This window comes from Fundulus heteroclitus, chromosome 12 (assembly GCF_011125445.2).
Source record: "Fundulus heteroclitus isolate FHET01 chromosome 12, MU-UCD_Fhet_4.1, whole genome shotgun sequence".
NCBI lineage: Eukaryota > Metazoa > Chordata > Actinopteri > Cyprinodontiformes > Fundulidae > Fundulus > Fundulus heteroclitus.
The window spans coordinates 21,157,268-21,165,039 of NC_046372.1; positions in this window are offsets into that span (position 1 = coordinate 21,157,268).

The window sequence follows — 7,772 nt, forward strand, 5'->3', positions numbered from 1 at the left end:
TGGTCTAATTTAAGATTAGCTCATCAAGCTAATGTAAACAAAAGGTACAGAATTCATCCCGACACATCAGCACTAGAGCGCCCTCTACCTTCCTATATTACCACTTTGTGTCTTAATTATTTAGAAATAACTACATTAGTAAAAATCAGGTGTCCCAAAGGTTATTGATTTTTATTTAGAAAAACATTTTTTCAATGTTTTTTTCTTAAATAATGTTTTACCTAACCTTGAATTGCATTGTGAATGGGTTGAAAACATATCCGATGTTGTTCTAAGTTAGTAAAGCAAATTTAACCTCATTTCATATTCTTTAGGAATAATAAGTTCTCTAACTTGGATCTGCAGTGAACCCAAGATTCATTGAATTATCCTTGTGATGGTGGTTTTCAACTATCTTTATGTTTCTTTTCATTATTTTGTGTGTACATAGTTTCTTAGGTTCTTTTTATCTTAATTTTGCTTAGTAGCCTTAGTCAAGTTTCACAAGCCTAGTAGAGGATTTGTTGATTGAAATATAGTGTTAATTCAGATATACAGCATTCTATAGTGATGTTCTTTAAATGTTCATTTATTTCTGTTAAAAAATTATTATACTTTAAGCGAGGTTGTCACTCATTTATTCTATATGTGTGCAGAGTTTGCTGTTAAAAGAACGCCAGTGCAAAACCCCTTTTTTTTATTTAACTAGTGTCTTAATACCAGCTGTTTGGGCTGATATTGGACAATACCTAACAGACCAAGAGTTATTTATTAAACATCAAATCATTTAAAAGCTTGTGCAATGGCAAAACACCTTTAAAATTACAATCTCTGTCGACTCAGTTAGCAAAACAGATATTATAACAAAACGGTCATTCACAGACAATAGAGCTGAAACCTTTACTCAAATCTACTAATTTCCATTCTAAGATTTCAGACATTATTAGGTTCTCTCTGTTAGAAAGAAATCTACATGGAGAAATTCCAAAAAAAAAGTAAAAAACAAAGCAACTGGACTTGTTTTCCGTAGTTGAAGACGTTTCGCTTCCTCTCCAGGAAGCTTTCTCAATTCAAAAAGTCTGGAGTAATGATGAATACCAAGCTTTATACTACTGCCCAAACAAAGGCCTTGTAATGGCTTAGATAACATGCAAATTCAACAGAAACAGGTCCACCCCTTAGTAATGGGCGGTTGTTAAAGCCATTAAGCCAGCAGATTGTTATTGGTGCGAGTTAAGGTGAAATCATCACCTTAACTCTCACCCTCATTCGGGTGATCAAAACATTGTTCCTGCAAGCCAGGCCAATAACAACCCAAACGACTCCCCGTTACAGAGGAGTGGACCAGTTTCGGTTCAATTTGTTGGTCTCTAGGGTTGTTTTCCAGTCTCATGGAGTTCACAATGAAGGCTCTCAGAGAAATACCAACAGTAGGGTGTCCGACTCCCATGTGAGAGATCGGGGTTTTGAATCCTGCATGGGGCACTTGTATATAGTTGGCTCATAACGTCATTCAAAGCTGGTCCTTGGGCTAACTACCTACCTCATATACAGTGGGTACGGAAAGTATTCGGATCCCTTTACATTTTTCATTTACATTTGTCTTTGTTTCATTGCAGCCATTTGCTAAAATCAACAATTTTATGTCTCATTAATTTACATTCAGCACCCCATCTTGACAGAAAAAAAAATATTTGTGGAACTTTTGCAAATTTATTTAAAAAGAAAAAAACTGAAATATCACATGGTCATAAGTATTCAGACCCTTTGCTGTGACACTCATATTTAACTCACATGCTGTCCATTTCTTCTGATCCTCCTTGAGATGGTTTTACTCCTTTATTGGAGTCAAGCTGTGTTTAATTAAACTGATTGGACTTGATTAAGACAGGCACACATCTGTCTATATAAGACCTTACAGCCCACAGTGCATGTCAGAGCAGATGAGAATCATGAGGTCGAAGGAACTACCCAAGGAGCTCAGAGACATTCCAAAAAAAAAAAAGTAAAAAACAAAGCAACTGGACTTGTTTTCCGTAGTTGAAGACGTTTCGCTTCCTCTCCAGGAAGCTTTCTCAATTCAAAAAGTCTGGAGTAATGTGGAGCATCAAGCTTTATACCATTGCCCAACAAAGGCCTATCAACATGCAAATTAAACAGAAACAGGTCCACCCCTTAGTAATGGGCAGTCGTTAAAGTCATTAAGCCAGCAGATTGAACCAAAACTGGTCCACTCCTCTGTAACGGGGAGTCATTAAGGTCGTTATTGGCCTGGCTTGCAGGAACGATGTGGACTTGGCAACTGTGCCAAAAAAAAACAAAAACAACAATTCAAAGCTATTAGCAGTAACTTGGTATCAAATACATGGATATATACGTGTTGACATTGTCACATTTATGATACTCTGCGGTTTCTGTAGTAGTTATTACTCGTGAGGTCATTTAGCACACCAGATGGATGTAAATCTTACACACTGGGGCTTTAAGGTTCCTGATTTAAGGTCTGTTGAGTTTCCATATTTCTTCTATTCTCTGTGCATTTCTATTTAAATGTTTTTGTGTGAAACGTTTCTCCATTTTGTTTTTTGCTCATCTACCTCTTTGTTTATTCATTCTCCACACCCCACTCTCTTTGCCTTAGGCTCTCCCACAGCAGCTCTGCAAAAGTCTGATTAACTGACCTGCTTCCAGCATCACTCATCCCTCCTTCTCATCACTCATCCCCCTTTTTAATATTAGTTTCTTCCATTGTATTTAAGATCTAATTCCAGATGCAGAAGTTATGCTTAGGGAACTTTCAGCATAGAAATAAAATAAGCAAACTTCTGCCAAAGCCACTGAAAGAAACACCAGTAGCTGAAATCTTTTAAAATAAGATAATAATAATAATAATAATAATAATAATAATAATAATAATAATAATAATAATAATAATATGGATAATAATAATAATAATAATAATAATAATAATAATAATAATAATAATAATAATAATAATATGGATAATAATAATATGGATAATATGGATAATAATAATAATATTTAATAATAATAATATGGATAATAATATGAATAATAATAATAATTCTAATGAATAGAAATTAAAACAACTAATATATAAAAGTAGTAAATATGCTAATGATCTATTACTCTCGAAGAAGTATTAGAGGTTAATTAAGATCAACATCTGTCATATGATAGATCTCTGAAGGTTATATTCTAACTGCTTAGCTGCAGAACTGAGGCTACTACCAGAGGTAATAGACTGTCATCTAAAGCACAGAGAATAAACAATAACTGAATGTGGGGGAAAAAAATCTCTATTTATTCTTTCCTCAATTCATAGGATCTAAAATCAGAACTTATTTTTAAAACATTCTGAAATAAATTATGCTTAGGAATTCAACAGGTAAAAGCTTGAAACATGCAAAATTGTTAGCTTTCATCTTTACATGTTTATTACCCAACTGATGCTGCAATCATCCAAACTTTGAACTTTAGTCTCTCAAGACTGAAATAAAATGTATATATTAATGCTTTAATTTTATCAAATAAAGTACATAAAAACAGAGTTAATTAATTTAAACATTAAAATAGCCCAAATTAAAACATCAGTTTTAAATAAGAGTGAACAGCTGATACATTCAAAAATACAATTCTTAACACAGGAATGTTCATAAAACAAGATTTTAGGGTTTGTCTTTGTATTTTCATTATATTTTACAAAATAATGGTTAAGTTTACCCACCTTACATGTGAATTAGTTGCTGTTTCAGTTTTTTTCTGCCTGTCATGAGTGACTGACTACACTGAACTGAAACCGTCCTGTGTCTGTCAGCAGGGTGGGAAAGACGCTGAGCTGAGTCAATGTTTAACTTACAGGACGCCTCTAAGACAAGAATCAATTTAAACATTTGTGGTATTTTCTTTATGCTTTACTTTGTAAAGTACAATCTCTGGTTAAAGATGATTTTTTTTAAACAAATCCTCCTGCTTGTGTTTCACTTTTTTTTATTGCAATCATTGTTTGTTTGGAGCACATTTTATTTTAGTCATCTGGAACCAGAGCAACCACAGGGCTGCATATTTATTGATAATGTGCTGTATTGATTGTTAATTTTTATATGAATCTTGTTTAAATAGACGTGACTATCCTTATATTAACCAAACTTTCTGGGTATGTAATACAACATGAGAACGAACAAATTTCCTTTTCTCTTGCAACTGAACAATGCATAACTGAAAAATGGGATAAAAACACTCTTCTTTCACTTTTTAACAAAAGTAAAACATCTCTACTTCCACGTCAAGGCAAGGTAAGGCAAGGCAAGGCAAATTTATTTATATTGCACAATTCAGTACAAGACAATACAAAGTGCTTTACATGATTAAGATATAGCAAAATATTAAAATGTAGATAGAAAATAGAATAAAAGCAAGTAGGGATAGAATGTAGTAAAAAAAAAGAACATTAAAAACAGTAAAACTGTTTAACTAGAACAGTCAAAGGCAATTTTAAACAGATGTGTTTTTAATCTTGATTTAAAAGAACTCAGGCTTTCCGCACTTTTACAGTTTTCTGGAAGTTTGTTCCAGATAAGCGGAGCATAGGAACTAAATGCTGCTTCTCCTTGTTTAGTTCTGGTTCTAGGTATGCAGAGTATCCTGGAGCCAGAATACCTTAGTGGTCTGGATGGTTGATACACCGATAACAAGTCTGTAATGTATTTAGGTGCTAAGCCATTTAGGGATTTATAGACTAACAGAAGTATTTTAAAGTCTATTCTCTGAGATACAGGGAGCCAGTGTAAGGACTTTAGAACTGGGGTTATGTGCTCTACTTTCTTAGTCTTAGTGAGGACGCGGGCAGCAGCGTTCTGGATCAGCTGCAGCTGTCTGATCCACTTTTTAGGCAGATCTGTGAAAACACCGTTGCAGTAATCTATTTGACTAAAAATAAACGCATGGATTAGTTTTTCCAGATCCTGCTGAGACATCAGTCCATTAATCCTAGAAATGTTTTTCAGGTGATAGAAAGCCGACCTTGTAATTGTCTTTAGATGCTTTTGAAGGTTCAGGTCTGAGTCCATCACTACTCCCAGATTTCGGGCCTGATTAGTGGTTTTTAGCTGAAGCGACTGAAGCTGTGTGCTAACTTTTGATCTCTCCTCTATTGATCCAAATATTATTACTTCAGTTTTGTTTTTATTCAGTTGAAGAAAATTTTGGTACATCCACATATTGATTTCTTCTAGGCATTTACTCAGTGTTTGAACTGGTCCATAGTCACCTGGTGACATGGTGATGTAGAGCTGTGTGTCGTCTGCATAGTTATGATAGCTGATGTTGTTGTTTTTTATTACCTGTGCTAGAGGGAGCATGTAGATATTGAATAGGAGGGGACCCAGGATGGACCCTTGGGGAACCCCACATGTGATTTTTGTCATCATTGATGTAAAGTTACCTACTGATACAAAAAAGTCCCTGTCCTTTAAGTAGGATTTAAACCAGTGGAGAGCTGTACCACAGAGGCCGACCCAGTTTTCCAGACGTTCTAATAGAATGGAGTGATCAACAGTATTAATGCTGCACTGAGGTCCAATAGAACCATCACGGTGGTTCTTCCACAGTCTGTATTTATATGGATGTCATTAAACACCTTGATAATGGTGGTCTCTGTACTGTGGTGAGCACGGAAACCTGACTGGAAAACATCAAAGCGGCTGGTCGTAGTTAAGAAGGTGTTTAATTGTTGAAATACAACTTTTTCAATGATCTTACTGATAAAGGGGAGGTTTGAGATGGGCCTGTAGTTCTGGAGTAGAAGTTTGTCTAAATTGTTTTTTTTCAGCAGTGGTTTGATAATTGCTGTTTTTAGGGACTGGGGATAAACACCTGACAGAAGGGACGCGTTTATTATCTGAGTCAAATCAGACGCTATGACAGCTAAAACATCAAGGTGGTTGGAAATGAGAAGGAGCGGACTGGATCCACCGCTCTTGCCAAATGTGATCTCCTGATGCAGAGGATACAATTTCTGTCTGGGAAAACTAGTTTGGCAAGAAAACTGCCAATATATGAAGCATGTCAAGTCAGTTTATTTATATTGTGGCAGGCATTTTACATAGTCAGTACAATCAAATCATCCAACTGGATTGGTCAAAAAGTTCTCTACCTAAGCAAACCTAGCAGGTTGCATCTTATCATTGACTTGCAGCATTCACTCTTCCTGGATGACAATGGAGCCCCAGTGGACATGCTTTACATTATTTAAACATTGCGAAACAAAAACAGAATAAAACAGGTAAAAAACAGTTGGAATAAAATGTAGAAAAATATAAACAAAATAAAATGTAGGAAAATTAAATTTTATTTATATAGCGCGAGTTCATGAAACATGTCATCTCAAGGCACTTTCCAAAGTCAAATTAAATCAGATTATATATATTGGGTCAGATTATACAGATCAAAAAATAATTCCTATCTAGGGGGAACACAGTTGATTGCATCAAGTCTCTCCAAGCAGCATTCACTCCTCCTGAAACAGCGTAGAGCCACATCGGACAGTCGTCTGCATTGTTGATGGCTTTGCAGCAATCCCTCATAATGAGCATGCATGAAGTGACAGTGGAGAGGAAAACTCCCCTTTAACAGGGAGGAGAAAATCCAGCAGAACCAGAACCAGGCTCAGTGTGAACGCTCATCTGCCTCGACCCACTGGGGGTACAATACAAAGTGGAGAACAGTAGTAAAACTCTGCAGAGTGAGAGAAATAGACCCTGATGTCCTCCAGCAGCCTAAGCCTATAGCAGCATAACTATAGAGGTAGCTCAGGGTAACATGAGCCACTCTAACTAGAAGCTTTGTTAGAAAGGAAAGTTTTAAGCCTAGTCTTAAAAGTAGACGGGGTGTCTGCCTCACAGACCAAAACTGGGAGTTGGTTCCACAGGAGAGGAGCCTGATAACTAAAGGATCTGCCTCCCATTCTACTTTTAGAGACTCTAGGAACCACCAGCAGACCTGCAGTCTGAGAGCAAAGTGCTCTGTTAGGAACATACGGGGTAATCAGAGCTCTGATATATGATGACGCTTGATTATTAAGGGCTTTATACGTTAGAAGGAGAATTTTAAATTCTATTCTTGATTTAACAGGAACCCAATGAAGGGAAGCTAAAATTGGAGAAATATGATCCCTCGTTTTGATGCTCCACTTATTCCAGATCAGTGGAGCTTATGAACTAAATGCTGCTTCTCCATGTCTGGTTCTGCAGAGCACGCTGGAGCCAGAAGACCTGAGTGGTCTGGAGGGTTGATGCACTGATAACAAGTCTGTGATGTTATTAGGTGCTAATTCAGGGATTTATAGACTAACAGAAGGATTTTAAAGTCTATTCTCTGAAATCCAAGGAGCCAGTGGAAGGACTTCTTAGTCTTAGTGAGGACGCGGGCAGCAGGTTCTGGATCAGCTGCAGCTGTCTGATCCACTTTTTAGGCAGATCTGTGAAAACACCGTTGCAGTGATCAGTTCTACTCAAGATAAATGCATTGATTAGTTTTTCCAGATTCTGCTGAGACATTCAATTCAATTCAATTTTATTTATATAGCGCCAAATCATGAAACATGTCATCTCAAGGCACTTTACAAAATCAAGTTCATGCATATTATCCAGATTGGGTCAGATTATACAGATGCCTCCTTATATAGGTCAAAAATGTCCTATATAAGGAAACCAGTTGATTGCATCAAAGTCCCGACAAGCAGCATTCACTCCTGGGGAAGCGTAGAGCCACAG